Source organism: Opisthorchis viverrini, assembly GCF_000715545.1.
Source record: "Opisthorchis viverrini unplaced genomic scaffold opera_v5_466, whole genome shotgun sequence".
NCBI classification, from domain to species: domain Eukaryota; kingdom Metazoa; phylum Platyhelminthes; class Trematoda; order Opisthorchiida; family Opisthorchiidae; genus Opisthorchis; species Opisthorchis viverrini.
The window spans coordinates 152,352-174,647 of record NW_008752130.1 but is presented as its reverse complement, the minus strand read 5'-3'; the positions used below and the strand labels follow the sequence as shown (position 1 = coordinate 174,647).

The 22,296-nt window shown below is 42.2% G+C and overlaps 2 protein-coding genes across 2 annotated transcripts in view; one reads left to right on the top strand and one right to left on the bottom strand.

Moving 5' to 3' along the window:
• Window positions 1-22,296, top strand: part of T265_11275 (hypothetical protein) — a gene marked incomplete at both ends in the record, with an annotated part of 139,357 nt that overhangs the window by 78,268 nt on the left and 38,793 nt on the right. The gene's annotated exons all lie outside the window — the stretch shown is intronic.
• T265_11274 (hypothetical protein) overlaps window positions 1-22,296 on the bottom strand; it is a gene marked incomplete at both ends in the record, with an annotated part of 78,322 nt that overhangs the window by 41,258 nt on the left and 14,768 nt on the right. The gene's annotated exons all lie outside the window — the stretch shown is intronic.

The window sequence follows — 22,296 nt, the reverse complement described above, 5'->3', positions numbered from 1 at the left end:
CCAACCTATGGAGAAAAACTGACAAGGGCATCCTCTTGAGATGTGCACTGCTGACGAGTTCCAATTAGAATGAAACTAAATGTAATGGTTCCATTGGAAAACTTCTGTGATCACTGCAGAGAAGCCATGTCAGTGTCACTGAAAAGAAAGCTGGTTAAATGAGAACGAGGTTAGTACAACTATCTGGTTACCGACAAATAAACTAATTTGCAAATCAATTTGGTTTCCACGAGGGCGCATATTTTATAGAAGAAGCTACTCACAAGATTGCTGAAAACTCTTCGACGGTCCAGTTGACCGGTCTCACCCTTCTTGGGGCTCATCAGGTAGGCGCAGTCCCCGAGTTTCCGTCAACCTTGTGTACTACTTGGATCGAAATTGGACTGTTTTCGAGTAATCCATTCATCTGCAAATCAATCTGGTTTTCACGAGAGACTCAACTGGTTCAAGTAGAACATAAGGTTGACGAAAACTCGGGGACTGCGCCTACCTGATGAGCCCCAAGAAGGGCGAAACCAGTCGTGGACTGTCGAAGAGTTTTCAATAATCTTGTTAGTAGTTTCCTTTATGAAAACTGTCTGGTTAATTTACATCCGTTCCCAGGCGACAGCATCAGTGGGCTACTTGGGAACTGAGACAAATTGATAATGTTTTGTTTCTTCAGACGGAACGAGTTATGAACGTTGCAAGCATGAGATGAGAGAGGCACTAAGTGAAAGTTAACTCCACGCTGAAAATGATGTGTCAGGGAAACGGTAGCTTGAGGGTCCCGTTAATTCAACCCTACTCAAGTACACTTCACTGAACAAGAAGTGTAACCATCTTTAATTTGGTATCTTGAGCCCCAGTTTGACACTAGTTCAGGGATACCATTCTTTGAAGGACTGTTGTCCGCCAGCGGATATCCAAGAATAAATGAACGTCTCCTCTGACATACGTTCAGAAGCTTTCTGTCAGCTCATAAAAGCAGTGTTTACCAATATCGCATCTAACTTTTCCTGGTATGCCTTTATCCGTTCCACTTAATTATTCCAACAGAAACTACTTTATTGCGTTCATAAAATATTCATTTGACTTTTGACTGTCGCGCTTACAGACGGACAGACAGACAGATGGCGTTGCAATAGAAAGTCTACTGGGACTAAACTTGACTATTACCTTGGAATGATTGAAAGAAAAGTTGATGACATTGGCCAAATGTACAGCAAGTGGCAGATTTTGCTTATCGCCGATCCGGAACATTACGAAGCTACTATTGCTAGGCAACCAAGAACTGCTCCGTACCCCCTTCTCCTTGATAAGAAGAATGACGGCTTACCATTTAGTTATTCCATCAATCGGGTGGCATCCCTCAGGAAGAACATGTCAAAATGAAGATCATCTGTTCAAGCCACGCAACTAATTACTGAGATCGAGGTAGCTCAGTGATTAGAGCCGGTAGCCCGTAGGCCAAACCTGACCAATGCGTCTGTTCCAGTATCGGCTTGGTAATGCTTACTTCCTTCGAGTTGCATGGCAGCAAATGAATGATTATATTTTCACTTTGTCACCAGTGTTTTTTTATTCATCGATGCCCCGTAAACACTCCTCCACGTCTTTAGATCTCCGGTGCATTGATGAAACATAAATGGCTTCCTTCGAGTTGTATGGCAACGAATGAATGATTATATTTTCACTTTGTTACCTGTGTTTTTTTATTCATCGATGCCCCGTAAACACTCCTCCACGTCTTTAGATCTCCGGTGCATTGATGAAACATAAATGGAGTAGAGGTTATTCCGCCGTTGCTGTTCAGTATTCCCCGACGGCAACTTTGTCGCCTTCGCTACTAGGGCGCGGTTTGAGGCAGCTAGCACGATGTCCCTAAATCTATCTTCCGAACAGTAATCAAAACTTCAAGCCACTAATTAGCAGTGGCTTTCTTTTCCCTCAAGCACTCTTCTGATACATGTTGAAACATCTTCCTATCAAGTGCCCACAATCTCTCAATTCAGCAACTCTGGCTAGTTTGCTCTGCTAGCCTCTTTGAGTGGTTCAAGACGTTTATAATCATCATTTGATCGAAAATATTACAAGCATCGTGGAAATATCAGGCAGACTGAACGTGCGGTTTACTCAGAGTGTACGTGCGATCAATTTTTCTGAGTACTGAAGTCGGCTTTGACTAGTTTATGATACCAGTGCCCGATTAACGAGCCAAAGTGATTCCTGTGTTGTACTGTCTCACCCAAATGTATGAATTAGTTTTACCCGTGACATCCATCAGTGACATGTTTCAGTCGCCTCATCATGTTCTAATCAGACGGTTTGCCGGTCTGTTTGTGCTGTACTGTCTTACTCAAATGTATAAATTAGTTTGACCCCTGACATCCATCATTGACATGTTTCAGTCGCCTCGTCATGTTCCAATCAGACGGTTTGCCGGTCTGTTTGTGCTCATGGGCCTGGGGACAAATGAAATGCAGCGTCGAGGGTGGTCCGGAATGTTACCTCTGGAAGTCCACTCCACGCTTTGTGAATGTACCACTAAACGATTGATGGGGCATAGATGTAACTTTATTGGTTTCGGTGGTTTTGATACTGGTACATTCAGCATGGGAAGTAGCTATCATCAATATCCTCACAGAAATCACATTTCATTCCGACAACTAAAAACCCAGTGACAGAAAGAGGTGGCGATACGAAATGAATTTGATCGAAAGCAACGAGCGCTTTTATGAATGAACTAAAGAACACGAAACGATACAGCGATATCTTGAATATGGTATCAAATGAGACGGTAGGCGGCATTTTGAAGCACATTCAGCTCAAGAATATCATAGACTGGAGTGTCAATGGGGACTCATTTTGGTCTTCGGTTAACCAACATAATTTGCAACTGGCTACATTTCTTTGATTACATACAGTTTAGGTGAACACAGACTGGACGGAAACTCAGGGACTGTGCTTACCGTAAAAGGCGAAACCGTTGATGGGCTATCGAAATGATCTCAGTAACCGTGGTACATGAAGTACAATGCACTTCCCGTGGCACACCCAATGAGCAGCCCATTGTCTACAATGGCTTTTTTTCAATCAGCAAAAGACATCAACTCAATTGATGCTCTGAAAGGTTTCGTTTTGGCTCAGCTCATCGGAGCTCTAGCTTCTTATTGGATCCCGAACAAGAATGCTGTTTTAATTTGCTGTATATTGTGAAGATGGTGGACTGAACGACACAGTAAGATGTAAACAGTAGCTACACATGAACTGGTCGGTGTCTGTATTTTGACAGTGTGACTGGCATTGAAGCCGACTGAAATCCTATCAGATGTCTAAGTGAAAAGGCCAGGAGTGTCGGCTTATGACAAAAGCTAAAAACCCTGGAATAATTATTTATGCAGAACGTCCATCCGATCTGGTTCACACACTGAACAATGGAGATAGTTTAATCGGTAGAGAGGGGACTAAATAACTTTCCGGATTCATTTATCGCCTCCATAGTTTATCTATATTTCAGTCCCCCCATAATCGGGACGCAACCAGAAGACAAACTGAAAAGTGGTACCATCAGCTAGCGTGTGAACTATTACATTGTCTTACCGACGACCGCAAGTTAATCACAAAGTAAGATATTGGTTTGATGGGAAACTGTTTCCCTGGATCGCCGAAACACACTCATTTGCGCACCAATTTCGGGGAATCAACTGAATCTTAGTTGAAGCGAAGAGCAGAGACCTTATGAGCAGTATGTTACCTGGACACTTCAAAAATCTTTCAACCTCTACACAATATTCTGTGCTTGACGCCTAGCAATCAATCATAATCTGTGAGATTTCGTACGCTTTCGGGAGGTTAGACAATCACCATCCGCTACAAAATCCCAAACTTTTGCTTAGAAGTAGACTCGTGCTGGCTGTGCTCTGGATCTGCCCTGCACTCCCATTTCTTTCTGTGAGTGAACCGATTCCCCCTACTCAGTAACTCATTTGTACGGCCCCTGTTGATGAAATTTCCTAGTTGAGATAAAATGGTACAACTCAAAATAATTTATAACCGAAATTTCAATCAGAATGATAATACTCCTCAGCAATACACTGTCTTCATCTCTCTGTGTTAATTGTTCTGTCTCGCTATAGCTTCTGCCTGAAAGCTTGCCTTGGAAAACTTGTTTTATATTCTGTCAAACACTCGGTAACAACCTGGTTCTCTGGGTATAAGTGGGTTCAGTCTTCCACAAGAATATTCACTCAGGTGTGCTGGAAACACACCCATGCTTATTTTGGCTGTCGTACTCTTCTATCAATTAAACTCAGTGGATTCAGGTATGTTAATTCAACAGGCGTTTTGTCAATTTACAAGAAACCTCGATCTGGTCATGACAGAGGGTTGTTCGAATTAGTTGATCATATTCCGCTGTTTACAATAGAACAATCCCTGAACGGTCATTACAGAAAGGCTTTCGACCACCAAATAGTAAACATTTGAAAAACTCTAGTGGCTCACGAAGCGGCCCTATTTCCTGAAATTTTGTCGTCCATATTTGCTACTTCAACCTGTAACGCTCTGAAACCAAAAGTGCTATGTTTTGGTGCGCTGTTTGCCAAAACGTTTCAAATTCGCAGACTGCAGACAGGCAGATACCTCGATCATTCTGAAATTGAAAATTTTTGTGATGACGGTCCTATTGTTTTCTGCCTGTCGGAACGAACGCCTCTGAGGCAATAAAGCATTTTTCTTGCTGAAGTAATAAATATTTACCGAAGGCATCTTTCCAATAACTAGCACTTTGGCTTGTTCCCTGAAATGAAGGTAACTTTTTGTGCGAGGAAACGGGAAAAATAAGTGATCCCGCATTTACATATATATATACATATATATATATATAGTTGTACCATATGTCGGGACTCATACCGGGAGTCATGGAGAGTAGTTACACATAGAAGTACTCGTAGAGGCATAATGTGGATGGGGACCTCAGGTGACGGTGTGGACTAAGCGAAACGCTCTTACCAACATGTAAAAGGGAAGTGTATAATCTTGATTCACAAGAGAACTAGTGAGCAAAGAACCGAACTGGAGATATTGTTCACAGCCTATGGACTGTACTCATTTTTGCTCGCATTACTAGGTATAACCTAGATAAGTGCCCGGAGTTTTGCTAAGTTCTCACCTCAACTTCGTTAAGATTATCTAAATTCCAGACAAAGATACTCATCTTTGGCAATTGTGTGCATTGCCATCCATCCAAACTGCTGAAAGAAGACGAAGCGTTCAGCTGTAGCACCCTTTCAGTGCCTAGCTGCCATGCCATTCGAAGGTTGCACGAGGACTGGGATACTGTCAGATTGCCCAAGCCTAGTTAGAGGAAGTCGAGTGGCGGAGGTCGGATTCGAACCACGGACCTTCCGGTCAGTAAATTAGCGCTCTAACCACTTGAGTCATCTCTCTTCTACTGCTGAAAATGTTACCGTAACCCTAGATTTTTACATGTGGGATGTCCGATCACAGTAATGTCATTAGCAAGCTGTGGGCAAATTACAAAACAATAGGATTTTCCTAAAATCTGACACCAGGAGTGACTTTATGGAGAATAGAAACCAGAACGGGCTTTTGTATCAAAATTACAGTTAACCTTAACACAACCAAGAAAACAGATATACTGGAGATATCAAATCACTTTATCGAAGGCATTTTTGCTACCAAAGATCTATAAAACCGTATTCTAGTAAGAATTTTTGACCTGGGCCAGTGTTTTTTTTACTGGAACCCGATATTTTCAACGGCATTGTGGTCAAACTGATTTCTTTCAATTAAATACATTCTTAGCCTCTAAAAAGCTTTGATTCCTCGTTTCTGAAGACTATCCGTCACCTGTGCTAGGCTTGGTCGATAGATTGAATTTCCCTCCAATAATTGGACATGATTGGATTTCCTAAATTGTATCGGAGCCTTTATGTAGAATACCGTAATCAGTTTTCAATGCTACCTTCATTTTACCGAATTCACGCCGTTTTGGAAAGTGCTTCAGGAGTCTTGTTCGTAAACATCGTGACAACACAACAGAGATTTTGGGGATCTTTCGGCTAAAGATTGCTGGTGTAGACACCTGGCACCTCCAAGACATTCTTGAAAGCGACTTCATAGTTGAGGCGAGTTGGTAAACGGTGCGAGCCTGTTTTGGTGTTTAAACATAACGCTGCGTTTGGCGAGAATTCATCACAAGCTTCCAGTCTCCATGTTATGATGCCTCACTCATCGTGAAATCTACAGATATTGTATGTTTTTGATGCTATCTATTGAACACATCGTATTTGGTTGTTGGTCTGTTCGCCGAGCTTGGCAGTTCGATTGCAAACGTTTCATCACCAATCGAGGTGACAGGGTCGTCAAACCTGCACTGACGATGTCACCTCGATTGGTGATGAAACGTTTGCAATCCAAGTGTCAAGCTCGGCGAACAGACCAACAACCAAGCAGCGCACCCGAACTACCTACATTCCAAACACATCGTACGTTTGGCTCTAATTCTTGCTGTTTTCATAAACTACGTCTGTATCCTGTCAATCAACGTTGTTGCCCAAAAAGTTGAGCACTCTAGTTTCTTAAATTTTTGGAAAATTTGGGTATCGAAGCGCGTTCAAGAACATTCACTTTCGTAACGCTATTCATTCCAGACGGTCAGACGCCAGGACTCTTCTATAATATTGTTTGCAAAGTCGCTGCTCTGCCAGTAACTTAGAGGATGCTCTTCTGCTTCACTCAAGACATCGAATCGCTCATGTCAAAGGCCTTGAACTGTTTCTTACTCTGAGATATTCATCGCGGAACATACACTTCTCAAAGTTGCGGGCTGGGCCAACCTGGTAAAGTGCATTTTCTTTAAAGACAGTACAAAACACGGATAACGCATTTATGGAGGCGGGTTTTGACTACCCCTGAAAATGTGATCCACCGTTAGTGTGAACCCGAACGTGGGTATTTTCGATCTTTACTGATCAGCGTTTCGATCGCCTAGGTAATCCCTATCAGGAGTGGAATAATCAGGACCAGATAGACAAGGAAACGTGACAATAGCATGGCACAAAAATAGACACCCGTTCATCTCATTTTCAATCCAAGGTGAACGATGGAAAGCAGAGTGGTGTTTTCACAGGTGATACCGTTTCAAATGCTTTGGCCTCAGTAGAATTGCATTCAAAGCAAGCTAGTAGTAATGCTTGGGTCAACTTGTGTCAACCTTATACGGTCTAGGAGCACCTCTTCTTGAAATCGTGTATGTAACTTCCTGGCAAGCAGGTCAGTAATTAAAAAATTAAATGGTGCAAAACATGGTCAGCTAGCGAACTTGGGTTTCATGGACCTTACGGCAACTCGCTGAAAGATGTGCGATAAGGGGATAAACCAGCCGACTGGTGATGGTCCCGTACACCAAGAACTCGAAAAGTGGTTTCTCATCTATCAGTCACTCAGTGCAAATTCACTGACCACAGATGGATTAATCTGCGCTCTAAACTTGTTTAGTCTATCGTTGGATCATTATTCGTGAAGGACTGTAAATGGGGTTTCACAACTAAGTCAAACGTGAAAGTCCGGACTTCATGTTGACCTGCCGCTCTTTGCATCAGTGCTCAATGGCGACAAAGGCATTTTTACTAAACGTAGTAGATTTGTTGGACGACTGCGTAAGCCTGGTACATTGGTGACAAGTTTCTTGATCAGGGACTCTTTCGATCTGTTTACTCGATTTTTTCAATTTAAAAGTACGCCCTACTGGTTGCCTTGTCTGTAAACGAAAGAATTAGGTGGCCAACGTGAATCACCTAGCTTTTTCTGGATACTTTCGACCTTGACTGTCTATTTCACAACTTTGTATGAAATCAGCGGCCTGTACGAGTCATTTTGGTTGCAACCAAGAACCTAAAGCATTCAAAATTGTTGACTGTTTATCAGCTAAAACTGACTACTGTTTGAGGAGCAGTGGTGGACTTCCTCATAGAACACTGTCAGGTTATCAAGTACAACTAACCTAGAGGACCGAGGTTAACTGGCATGGCCTTGTGTGAGTTGTACTTGGTAGAAATTGAGTTGAAACTGAATGAATGTCAGAACACTTGATCATCAGTGGTGATCAAAACGTCGGACGGTTTTGATGTCGTTTAAGTTCGGCCAGTGAGCTACGAGCCAAAAACTCAAGGCGGCATACCTCTTCTGGTTCCTTGGTACTCCGTTTGAATTTAGCTCTACTATATTTCACTATCTTTTACAGAAAAAACTCTTCTCTTTGCAATAAATATAACTGGATGTGGACTGTCGCCTCACATTTATTGTACATCACAAGAGGACTGGCGGTTGTCCCTCAATGGACCCAATTCCAGTAGTTTATAGGCATAGATGTTTGACGTTTTTGTCGACCAGTGTCTAAAGGCAGAGCTATCCTATCAGGTTGTTCACTTTTTGTTGGTCAACGATCAATTTCCTGAGATAGCTTCTTTCAGTATCCAGCCTTTGAGTCCAGTAATGTCTTGTGCACCTGTAGGATGCGACAAATCCTTCTCGTAAAGGATAAATCTTAAACGATACGGTCAGCAGCCTCTCTTGTATGGTTTATAAAGTTATTCACTACGAGCTATTTTGAAAAGATTAATTACTGATGAACTTATTGATTTTTCAGAGTGCGTCATATTCGGAAAAGTGAAGAATCAACCAACTGGTGGGTAAAATGTGTTGCGGCTCCAAAAGAGGCGATACTTACGATTAAGCGCACGAAACCGGTACAAACACCCGTGATACGTCAGTTGTAGGCACCGTTCCCCCATGGATTCGAAGTTGTGTTGATTGGAGTAGACGGTCAGAACAACAACCAAAATGATCCTCTTGAGAAAGGCACTTCGAGAGTCATACCAATACTCTCGAAGTACGGAAAAGAGGCTCATATTACCAACAGCTTATAATGTGACCATTTTGGAGAGCAGATATAACACTGGCGAAGATGGAGTACCTGCCAACTTCCTGAGGTTTCTTCTAACCTAAATCGCTAAGGAATATGGTAACGACTTCGTGGGACACCAGCTTCGTTTCATAAAACGTGTGAAACACAGCGAAATAGTCATTTGCAAACTAATGTGGAACTAAAGGGCGACCCACTAAAACCCCAGTTCAACTTCTCTTTTGTGATATTCGATAACTTAATGCGCTGCAGAAGGAACGCCTTAAGTTCTATGTGGTTTGATAATCGAGATACACTACTTGTAAGGTTGCTGAAAAGCTGGAGAACGAGAAGAAAAGCTTTGTTATCACTATGGCCCATCAGGCAGAAGCGATCCCCGAGTGTTCGCTAACTTTGTGTTTTGACCTGATATCTTGAATACCGCACCAGTGAAAGCACGAAGGAGACTTCCCAGTCGATGAATGGCACAAAGAAAGATTCAACTGGGATTCATTTGACCAAACTGGTCTGCTTAAGTACATCCCATTGAGGTTAAAAGAGAACAGAAGTCAAAGGAAATTAGAGGTTTAGGTCTTCTTAATAAGTCCTAAGAAGGGAGAAACCGGTCGTCGGTTGTCGGTGAGTTTTCACCTGCTTTGTAAGTAGTATGTTCCGTCAATAAGCTGTACATTCTTCCCTTCCACTTTCGTAAGTTATGTTAGTCAAAAAGTGTCAGAACTACGTAACTGTTCTGTATTCAGAAAGTAGAAAACACGCAAAACTGTCCGACAAACATCGCAGGAGTAGCAAGACTTCTTTCTGCTGCTAATAAAACCAGAGTACATTCTGGAAATTTCACCGCGCCTTTCACTTCATTGTTATAAGCCGTTTATTTCAAACTGGACTTATTCTTGCGAGAATCAGATGAATATCTTGCTTGACATGTTCTTCTGTGCAAACATTGACAGAACAGAATGGATAAGTCAAGGAAGTCTGGGAACTACGCTCACCTGATGAGCCATTAGAGAACACTTTTCCCAACATGGCTAGTTTACTGCGGCATGGTTTATGGATGAAGTATGTGGATATTCCACATCTGGCACTGACAGTTATGACGGAGTAAAACTATTTTCCGAGCTGAAAAGCCGCCAAACTAGGGGAATTTCAATAGGATGAAATACACTCACTGTTGCGTAAACCGACAGGAACACCGACAAAATGAGCATGAAGCTTCATGTGACCAATTCGTGATAGATTTCACCAGTAGTGTGTAACAGCCTCCGTTCTGTCTCATCCGTCCGGGTAGCTTCTAATGACTTTGTTTTACATGTGTATATTCTACAGAAAAACGCTAAGCATGGCAACCATCCTCCTCTCCACTTGTCGTCATGGTTACCAGTAGATTCAGCAGAAAGCATTTGTGGAGAGGATTAGTGCCTGATGGGGGGTGTCCATTCAAGTTGTCGTACAGTGGTGACGCCCTTGTGATCTTTTTAGTTTAATGGTGTGTGAGTCTGAAAACGGATGTCACATACGCCGAGTTCAGCTAGACAGCGACTGAGCGTTACAGTTTGGTGGGTTGGCTATGAAGTTGATAAATGACTTTGTTGCATTATTCATTTCGCAAAGCTAGTTATACACACGACTATCCATTACAAAACAAGATGATTTTGCAGTTTTTTTCCAGGTGGCGAACTCTTCTATTCAGCCATCTATACGGAAGAACGGAAAATAATTACGTCCATTTCCTGTTCATACTGGATCACCAAAAGGGTATGTCGTACGAGCACTGGACAGGATTCGAACCCGAAACATAAAGAACAAAATAACAGTAACCTTAGTAGCCAGTCATCCGAGATTTCGAGAAACGCTGTTTAATGTTTTGTTTTGTATTTGTGATTTCCTTATTGTTGAAGCTTATGTTCAGGGACCGAATAGGGGAGCACTATTTGCAGTTTTTCAGCAAGAAAAGGGGTTTGAACTGCAGGGTTCGAACCACAGTTCACCAGAATCGAACATGATGCTTTAAATTTAGTCCGTAGATTGAATATTTATGGCTAGTAACTGTAAAGACTGCGTGAAGCGTTCTCATTCACATCACCATCGTTCTGGACCGATTATTTTTGCTGGATGACCACAAACAGCAAGGGTAATGGACTTGACAGCTAGCTCGTAACTCATCCGCAGTGCATATCCTTGAACCTGATTCAAATCTCCCACAACATTCAAAGTGACTGTGCCACAAAAAGACCGTCTGTGCATGCTGGGCAGACTTGAACTGCGAATCCAACTGTGTTCACGGTCGACTAAGGAAGGCGTTCCAATCACGGATGGGTGATGTGGAAAGAATGGTACAAACCCGACAGTGAGTAATCATGAAGCAATAAAATGAACATCTGACACTGCGTCCACATGTCCGATACTATCTATATTTCACTTGGAATGCATTTGACATCTTAGCGCATGGCGGAAACAGGAAATATTTTGCGCCGATTTTGGGCGTAAACTTTTGATAACCTTCTGCTTCCGTGAATCCTGAATCGCAATCCCTGTCGTTAAGTTGTAGGAGCAAAGCACAGGTCACTTTGAGAGTTATCTATTAATGTTTCGTGATGATTGTTCAGTCAGACAACCGCATAATGGCACTTCAGTTTTCAGCTTCGTTACAACTCCAGACGGTCGGACTGCTGGCCTTCACGACAAAGTCCGACAGTTAGATCAAACTGCACGAGTTAGCTTACCTATTTCAATCGACAGTAGTGGTGTTGTGTCTGTTTGCGGCTGAATGACATCTGATCTTGTTCACACAAAAATAAGTAGAAAGCCAAAATTCACAACTGACACTCAACAATCTTCGCAAACTATGCAGAAAAAGACAGCCGTTATGCCCATCGTTCAGAGCCGTGAGGTCGAACTTAAGTTACAGTTCGTTTCTTCATGCCGTGGTCCCTCAGTGTTTAACTTTTGTATACCTTCTCTTATGTGCGAAAGCTTTTTCTAATCATTTCTTGATTTTTTGCACAAAAAACTTTTAAAGCCGGTTAGGTTCAACTCCTTAATCTTCCTAAATGTGCGATGCTCATCACTACTACTTGTTGGCGTTTTGTTGCATTTTCTATCCCCCTGAACCTGAATGGTTTTCTTCGACATATCGTAGAGGACAGCTCGCTCGTCTCACATCCGAGAGGGCCAGAGTTCGATTCTCGCGGTGGGCCCGACTTGAGCTCAAGATAGTCCACTGGTTAAGGTGCGTGGTTCGAACCCAACCTCAGCATCTCGACTGCTCCTGTCTACGCTTGGGAGACATCCCTTGTTCTTCCTTCCGTTGGTATGGCACCTAAGCATCGAAAGAATGCCACAGCCGAACGATTTGATTTTTTTAGTGCCATTCAGTTCAGCTTCTACATGCTCCTGATGGAATCCATTCCGTCATAGGAGTCAACTATGTAAAACAGTTTTTGGTACATTGCATTATAACGCAAATAGAATTTTAGCTGCACATATGAATTGAAACAGATTGTGAACACTGTTGATTCTAGCCAACTACACTGAAACAGGGAGGAGCACGAAGAGTGAGTGACGTCACGTTGGGAATGTCTGCGCTCATGTAACGTATTTCATCATCCTGGTAAATGGGATTGGACATCCTGGCAAATATCAAAGTATGGGGGAATAGACGAACAGTATGGAACGGATATATGGAGTGTAAAAGTCACGTATGTTCCAGAAATTGATATTTATCGCACGCGGTTGGTTCTGGTCAATAATTTGGCAGCTATATGCAATTACTGGGTAACGTAGGTTATACAGTCGATTATGGAACATATTGATTATATGAATACTTATTGTATCACAATAATCATGCATGATATAATGTAGTGACATATTATGATATAACGAGGACATAAAAATGATAGATAGTAATATAATGGTATGATGCAATTATAGGTAAATTATACAGTAGATTGTGGACAATATGTAAATGTAGATTAGAGAAACGAGAAAGCGTCTTGACAAAGTTTGAGATTTGAGGTAGGAAGGAAATGAGGGTAAAAACATCCATTCTTCCAAGTGGCCCAACCGTCATAAGTTCTTCTGTCCAATGAAAAACACTTGTTCTGACTGCCAACAATCCTAAATACAACGGGCTTTGAGGATGTTCTGAACTCTTTCTAACTAGCTCGGCAAATGTCTGAGGCACCTAAGAATATCTGTCCTTGTGTTCTACCTGGCATGTTTATACAAATACATGCAGTTAGGCTTCCTTCTATTGATGGAAAGGGAATTCTTTTCTTGTATCAGTTGGTGAAATCATTTACTTGTTATACGGCACATCATTTTTTGGACGGAAACTGATACCAGCCGAAGCATAGACGTCGTCAGATAACAGCTGTTCAAGGAGCTTCTAATGTTGGCGTAAATGATTTGCCATTTGAATTGCGTAGGAATGAATATTTTTGAGGAAAATATCACAAAAGCCACTTTCCTTAAAGTTTGTCGACAGTGCAGTACAATTCACCACAACAGCTTTGTAACTATTTTCATAAAGGAAACTACTCGCAAAGTTGCTGAAATCTGCTCAACAGCCCATGACCAGTTTTACCCTATTTGGGCTCATCAGGTAAGCGCAGTTCCAGAATTCCCGTCAATCTCATGTTTTATTTGAACCCAAATTAGACTGATTTCAACAAATACGCTCATTTGCAAATCAATTTGGTTTTCATGGGAGACTCGATTGAATCTTCTGACTGCGGCTGCCTGATGGGCCTTAAGAAAGGTGAATCTGGTCGTGGGTTGTTAGATGGTTTTCAGTAACCTTTTGAGTAGTTTCCTTTGTGAAAGTATACTGCAATATCTCGAGCATCTTTCCACCTGAAACATGAGATGACCTTTGTGCAGCACATTTAGTTGAGGAACATCATAAGCGTGACATTCACTTGAGTCTTCCGTGGAAACCAAATTGATTTGCAAATGGGTGTATTTGTCGGAAACATTGTAAATTGTTTTATTCGTCTATCTGTTAAGGGTTTCCATGATAATCCGTACATTGTCGAATCCAGCTTAAGAAAAGTTCAAAGTTCCAGTAGTGAACATTCTGTGAATAGTTGTTATTTATTCGACCATGTGGAATAGAACTTAAGTCAGCGGTTTTTAAAGCCGATCTGTCTGAATCGGGCAAATGGGTGGACTGAATTGTGTCACAGTCGATTACTTTGCTATCTAGCCAGGATGGATGAGAAACTAAGATTATTAAGATATATAGCGCAACAATATTCCATTGCAACAAACATACTTTGGGGACTACTAGGGCAATAGTTTCAGGAAAGTGCCCTTATCAAACTTTCAAAGACTAACGGTCCGGAAAGTGACAAGTCCCCAACAGTGACCCTTCCTTCTGTCCGCGAAAAAATGGATCGTTGAGAGTTATTTCGATAAACAATGGACCACATCCTCACCAGGAGGTATAAACTGTATGAAATGAGCGCCCGCTAATTTACTCCATTCTAAAAGATTGTAACTGAACATGATAAAAATGGAGGTCGACCTTGACATTCTTGACAAGACTGGCAGGTTTTAACCAACTTTATTTCTCTGTATGGTTGATCTCAGCGGAAGGGTGCTGTTATACCGACTATTTCCAATCATTTTGAAGATTTGGCTCAGTCCATTTTGTAGAATATATCCCACATAAGGTGGTAACTGCTTCAAAATTCGGAAGGTTTCCAGGCTCGTCATTAGGTCATCATATCAGAGCTGACCGTTCACCTCTATTATCATGAGCCACGCAGTACAGACTGCGGTGATCCTCCTGAGCTTTTGGGCGGTGTTAAGATAAGACGTCATGAGTCGAAACAATGTCAGTGATGGCGGGGACGTGCCGTCTTAAGAAGCACAGTTTGCTGTATAAAGGCCAAACAGCCTAGATGTAACTATGGTAACCGAACTGACTCGGTCTATCTGAAGGTACTGTATCGTCTGGAAGAAAAACCTACAGAGCGAATAATACGAAAAATTCTTCAATGGAGGTTTCATCGTGTAAGTGAAACCAATTTATACTGAAAAGCCAGGAAGCACTGTACAGAAATGTTCATCATTCTGTATATCAAGAAACTCCTCGGAGTTTCCAACTTGCAATCTTCTGGCTGGTAGTTTGAACACAAAATCGTTCGGTCACGAGCGGCTTGGATGTCGTCAATACATCTTGACAATAGTGTCCAGGACGACCTGTGGTTGGGTTGCCTCTTTGGCTAGTGTCATTTGAACGGACTTCGTCTTAACATAGGCGGTCTTTTCAAACAGTACTCTATACTGGGATTGCTTGCGAACGCATAATGACTAGATGTACGCAACACCAACTAAAATCAAAGGATAATCAATCTATTTTCACTTCTATTCTGTGCATATGTAGAGGAAGGTCACGGTTATCCATGCATACCAAGTGCTACCCACAAGAATTGCGTCCATGCATCGCTCGGTCCGGAACTCAGCGAAGCGTCTCAAAGTCCTCCAGACTAGCCCTTCATCAAAAACCGAGCAAAAGTATTAAAATCGACGATCCTATGAATACTTCGTATTCACAAGAATTGGTCTTATATACTGGCACGCTAAATACATACATTTTTGGATGAAACGCCTTAAAAAACTTTCGAAGCGTTTACTCGTACATGGATGAAGATATTTTCAACAAGTTTGATGAGAATGCGGAAAGAGTCTCTAATTTCTCAAAGAAGCACTAGCCATAAGGTAATTGGAAACTCCACGACCGGTTTCGCCAATCTTGGGACTCATCAGGTAGTTGAAGTTCCCAAACTTCCTTAAACTCTTTATTCTCTTTGAACCCAGATTAAGTGCAATTCACGAAATACACTTATTTTTACTGCAGGATTTCAGCTGCACCCCTCCCTTACGACACTCCTTGCATTCTGATTCTGTCGGGAACCAGGCTTTTATCCGGCCTGACATAAACGAACACCGCTGAATGCGACAATCTATCACAAAGGTGTATTCTAACAGTTACTGTTAAGTGAGTATCAGGAGCGAGTTGGTAACATCATACCCCTTTGTCCTGCTCGTCAATGGTGTTACGGTTATGTAAGACTGAATTATCGGAGAGGTCATTTCCCGCCCGCCCACAACGAGCTCACTGATGTAAACTGCCAAATATCGATTGTACTTATGGCTTAGACCTTTTGGAAAGAGCTCACTGATGTAAACTGCCAAATGTCGGTTGCGCTTATGGCTTAGACCATTTGCAATGAGATCTGCGTCGCTGTCACTGAGGTTGGTTGGGAAACGAGAAAATATCTTCTCTTTGATCCTGAGGGTCTGTTCACTCATAGATGAGCTGTCATGGGAATAAACCCCTTCCGCTAAAGTAGTCTCTCTGCTAACGACGGTATCTTTATTATGGAATTTTTCTGTGAGGGTATACCGTATAGCAACCTGTCCTTACATTTGCCAAAACAGCGTCGGTTCGTTAACTCTGGATTTCCAGTGTCGGAAGGACGTGAAAAAGGCTTTTATTTGGAGTGAAATAACCAACTTCGATTTCCCCAATATCCACTGCTTCACTGTAAGATTTTGGCTAACAAAGTTCGATACAATCAATGGGGTTTATTAAATGATCTGCCAACTGAATGAGTTGTGCGTGCGTGTGTGTGTGCGTCCAAGTTTCTTGCTCTAAAACTGGTCAGATAAGAAACCACGGTTGGCTTATACCTGTTATCTTGTCCAGTCTGAGACGAAAAGGTGGAAACAAGAGAGAGCGAACTACAACCCATCAACTGAGTTAGGAAGGGATAGTTTAACTTTCGGCTTTTGGAAGTTGAACGTCCTAAACTTTGCTGGTCACCTGTCTGGTATTTGCGTAATAGTTTGATGTAACGTTTGTCCCCACAAAAGAGCTGTTTAGGTGAAAACCAGCTGTATATTGGGTTCTGATGAATGCACATGTTATACAAAGTACAGCAAGAAACGATACAATAACCATGACTCATTAATCATTGCCACTGAGTTCATTTTTTAAGAATAATGGGAATCCATCCAGGACGATGTATGCTCCTAAGCAAGGCCGCAGTTACATTCCGCCTGTAGTAGATATGATGAAACTTCTGCTGAAACTGAAGCCGCTTTTATTCCGGCTTATTGACTCCAATACAGAGTCATAGTTGAAACAGGTGCATTTGACAGCTTTTTGGGTAGCTAACACTTGAAAAGGACAGATTTATCAAAGTCACCGAACCAGTTGTTGACAAAACACACTACTTATTAGTTTCGTGCTAACTCTTTAACGCTCCCCGACTGGGTTTCTCTCTTCTGTGGGTTCATCAGGTAAGCACAGTCCTCAACTTTATTGCTACAACTACGGATTTGCTGACTAGACTCACTGGATGTCGCAGTGGAAACCAGTGAATTGTGATCCAACAAAAGTCTGTATGACGTCAAAATATCGTAGCAGGTGTACCGATATCAGGGCTGTGTGCGCAACAAGTATATATCGACTTCGTTTCCAGGACACAGTTAAACTCCTCGTGAGAAACATTAGATTCTTCACCGGATAATTTGGACTTGGAAGATGAATGGGTCGATTGGGAACACTATTTTCCGAAAGCATGATGGGTTGATTTCCGATAGTGACTAGCGTGTCAACAGGGAATGGATCAATGAACACCTGCTCACATTTGCGTCAACACCATTCGCGCTGTGCCAGATATGCTCCTGGGAATTCGGTATAAACCCGCAGGAATAGGGTCGACGGGCAAGGTCACAGAGGCTTGTTCGGAGTCATCAGCTGTCCCAAACATGATGGCATCAATCCTGCGTCATGCATCACTTGCCTCGTGTATAATATCGCACGTTTTTTTGATGTTACTGTACATGAATTATCGCTACTGAACGGGAGTTTCTGTTTCACCCGGATGGAAATTGTTACACTGATGATAGAGAAAACAAGCTAGTTTTCAGTGTTGTTGTGGGAAGCAAGTAGGCTGACATCATTAGCAAAAGTAACTGCTCTCCTAGCGAGGACAATGAAGCTTTTCAGTGATCCACTTGAAAAACTGCAGGCAAATGTATTTTGTCAATAGATTGCTAGGAGTAGGTAAAGAGCGGATGAAAGGTGCATTGGCTTCGCCTGAAGTCACTGTGCTTTGTACGAATGGATTTTCCACAGACAAGAAACCTGCAACATGCAGAGTTTATCGGATATAAGTGCTACGAAGGAGTACAATTTGCATACTAAAGTTCCATATAGACTTGATCCTTTGTGAAGCAGTAATGTATGTTCTTTGAGGAGACAGGAAAGTGGGTAGCCAAATACAGAAATCAAAAATTCTCCCCACTTGTAATGACTTCGAGTGGATGTGGCTACAGATGAATGCTTAAAAACAAAAAAATAACTGGAAACACTGTGACATCAGTCATCAGCACGCGCGTTGTAGCAACTCCGTCAAATAGGTGTTCGCTCAAACCAAGTCTTCTTTTGGTCATCAGCAGTGAATCAAGACAGATGTTGTACTTATAAGTCAGTTTTACTCTAGCCGTTGGACCATTTGTGATCTCGACGGCGCGACTTGATGTGTAGGCGTTCTGCAGTAAGGGAATCACAACGCTTATCCCTGAAGCCAGTCATAATTCCAGATATACCGGACCCCGGTTGAATTCCTCTAAATCTTACCAGCATTGCAGATGTAAAATTTTCACGAGAACATCAACCCTCACCAAACGAGGGCAACCCTCATCCCTTTCACGATGGTATGCGTACTATTTCTGATAGCTGATTTTATTCGGTGAAAAATGACGATGAAGAGTGAACAGCAGATTGCATCTCCATAGAACAGGTGAACAAACAGGTAATGTTTCGCAAAGGAAAATGTTGACAAGGTTGCTGAAAACTCCTCGACAACCCACGACTTGTTTTGCACTTCATAAACGAGAGATTCAAAGGAGTTTCTGGTGAAATCCAAACTGATTTCGAAAAATTTGGGTTGAAGTAGAACATGAAGTTGATGGAAACTCAGGTACTGCGCCCACATGGTGAATCCCAAGAAGAACTCGAATATCGTACGAAACATGACGCAGTCTTTGTGTGAGAACATCGTAAACTAGAGAGTTAGCTGGGTCTCTCGTGAAAACTGAATTTATATGCAAATGAGTGTATTTGTCAAAGCTATTTTACCAGTTAACTGTGGATTGCAGCAGTCACCATTCCAGCAACCTGAGAACGGATAGTGATTTCATTGAATTGTATGATGTGCCCCTGTGGTTCGATCACACGTCAGATAAAGACCTAGATACAGGCATCTAACGCCTTTTCCTCTAACGGTCACATTTTAAGCTTCGAACCAGTTTTTCATCACTTAATTCGCTTAGCCTTTTTGAGGGTGAGGGAGGGAAACTTCAGCAGTACCATGACAGTAAACAAGTCCCGTCTCCCCTCTCCAATGGATACTAGATATATCCTGAAGACGTACCATGAACTATACACTCGGCGCACATTTCCAAACATTTCTACACCATGCTGCCGTTACGAAAACTGGTGTACGGAATCCGTTTTTCCCGGTCAACTAACTAGGCAGCTAAGTCAATCACCGGAAACGAGCATAACGACAGCTAATTGATATCTAGCTATTTAGCTTCCAGTGAAAAAGTTTCAACCATAATGTGAATACCCCCTCTGCTTTTTCCTTGAAAATTCATGCCGAAAATACAAAGAAGTCCGAATCCCTGGAGTATTTTCCAATTGGCTGCTCAACAGTGTATCTTAAATGTTAAAGAAGCGTTACATTGATATTCACTGAGAAATATTTCTGATATTCTACAGGTTAGTTTGCAGAGGAATATCCCTCTGTTGCATAATGGCTGTATGCGTTTTATGAGTTGCCATTAGCCTTGTGAGGCATCAGTGTCTGTTGCTCACGCTGACTATCCACGTACATAAAGCCGTGTACTCTGACACGTGTTGGATATTTAGCCCATGGTCGCTTGCAAACGTGTGTATACAATTCACCCATCGTTTCTATACATTTGCACGGATGAATCCGAACACAGGCTTCGCGCACAAAAGCCCTACAAAGAGATGTCCATCGTGTATGAAACTTTGCAATTCGCTGTGAATTGTAGTGTGGGCTATTCACTGTCACATTCGTTGGGTTCAAAGATGCTTGAATTCGCTAGAAACAAAGCGTAATCAGTTGACAGGCCTGTACGGGGCAGAGCCTCAGGTTTGCCTTTTCGGCATTATTTTATCTGTACTTCCGCAATCATGGGCTTTCAGTCAGCAACCTGGAGGGTTGCAAATCTGTCCAAGTAAATAAACTGCAAAATTTTACTTTCATTGGTTGAAGCAGACTTACTGCGTACACAAATTTATCATAAAAGTACACGGTAATCTAAGCGCTTGTGATCATCTACGCAACAACAGTGAAGTCAGTCGAGTGAGCCTCGCAGCTACGAAGTCAACATTCGAGGAACCAGTCCAAAGTCATTTGTGTGGCGTGAGCGATTTGGCCTTCCTGCATATGTACTCTGTCTATTTTCATTAAGTCATCACTTCACCTCAGCCACTAAAGGCCGAGTGGTACCATACTGATCTGCTAGCCTGCAGGATGAGGATCTGAATACCCTTAGAGTTTTGTGAGACGTGCAATGATGATGAGTAATACATCCCTACTGTGCACCTTGGCCTTTCATCATAGAGAGACCTCACATGCAAGACAACATTTCAACTGAAATCAGAAGTTGCTCATAGAAAGTCGTGATTTAAGGGGGGAAACGTACTGGCTCTATGGATTTACACGACAGTCATACGGTCACATTGGACAGGTGTTGGCTTCAAGGAAAGCCATCAGTAAAGAAGGGGTTTTCTGTCTGAAAGGTTGCGCATCTCAAGCACTATTAATGTTTTCTTTCCTTTGACAGAGAAGAAAAACGAGGAAATCTCCAAAGCAATCCGGTCTTTTAAAATATGGTTGGGTGGTTTTTAAAAATTCCAGGGCATCCACGTTAGTACCAAAACGCTGACACCGCAGTGTCATCCAAACTTTGGGTTTCAAAACAATAGCGTTAAGATAATGAAGCTTTCTGTAATGTCGATACCACAACAAACAAATAGTTCATTTTCTGGTGGGTCACCCGTCATTTAAAATGATGAATTCTACTTTTTTTATCACCGGTCGAAATATTTCGTAGTACAAGTCGATGTGGTAAAATGTTCTTTCCGGGCACATGCCATTTGCACGCATTCTGATTTCCTTTTTGTATGTGACTCACTGTTACCGGTAAAATACATGTCAATCACAGGTGCCCAACCACATATTTTTGACTTCAACCTGAGTCACGTGATCCACGATCACATGAAACTCTCAAAGCTACCATCTACTTCTACTCAGGTTACTGTGATATCCAATTGTGCTAGTGAAGAGTCTCATGTCCTGCTTTGACCGCGTAGCGGGTCATTTGAACGGTGCTCTCACCAACAATGTTTTTCTCTGTCATTTAAACTGGACTATGCCCTTAAAAAGACTAAGGTCTGTGTGATTCTGTTTTTTGTGAAGACATCGATGTATCAGTACAAATCTGAAATGGATAACGCAGTTGGAGAATCCTTCGATTGTTCCAGATTACATTCCGAAACACCTGTTCAAAAAGACCGTTGACTACCTGTGAAGCTTGCCTATAAAATGATAGCTGTCCCATCAGGTGTTCTTCTACCAGCCCCACAGGAATAAAAGAACAATCATCGAGTATGGTAACGCCACTTGGTTTCACCTGGTCTCCTGGGCGCATGTCAACTAATCCGTCTGTCAGTCGATCAAATTGGTCGTTTTGTCTGTCCTCCAATTTGTCTCAAGTGGGGCCATTATATCGATGTCATAGCTACTAGGCTTTCATTCAGCACAAATGCTTCTATTAAACAACCAGAGAGAGAGAGAGAGCTTTACAGTGGCAGTTCGTGTTCTATAAAACAGTTATGGCGACGCTAGCGAAGGCTGGACTAGCTGTTACCTCCCCGATATCCTCCAGTATCAGTTCAAAATTTAGTCACCGTGACTAGTCTATCTTCATCTAAAACCAAACAGACGCTGTTCCAACGTGTTCTGGTTTTAAAAGATAATTAAAACAAATGGTCCTGCACACCATGAGCAAAAACAATACTACTGACTCACATTATATCCCGAAGAGCTGCCGTCTGTTGATGTTTGCTCCTGCAGTCACAATAATCGCGGTCTAGTTCGCTGCACGTGCATGTCAGTGACCTGCTCTTATTGGCCGATAAAGCTATACAGTGATTGGTCAACGACAGCCATCTTTTGCAAACTGTTGGTGGCACAGCTGCAGATGCGTGTCCGGTGATCAAGTGCAGCCATTCAATGTGTCCAACCAATAAG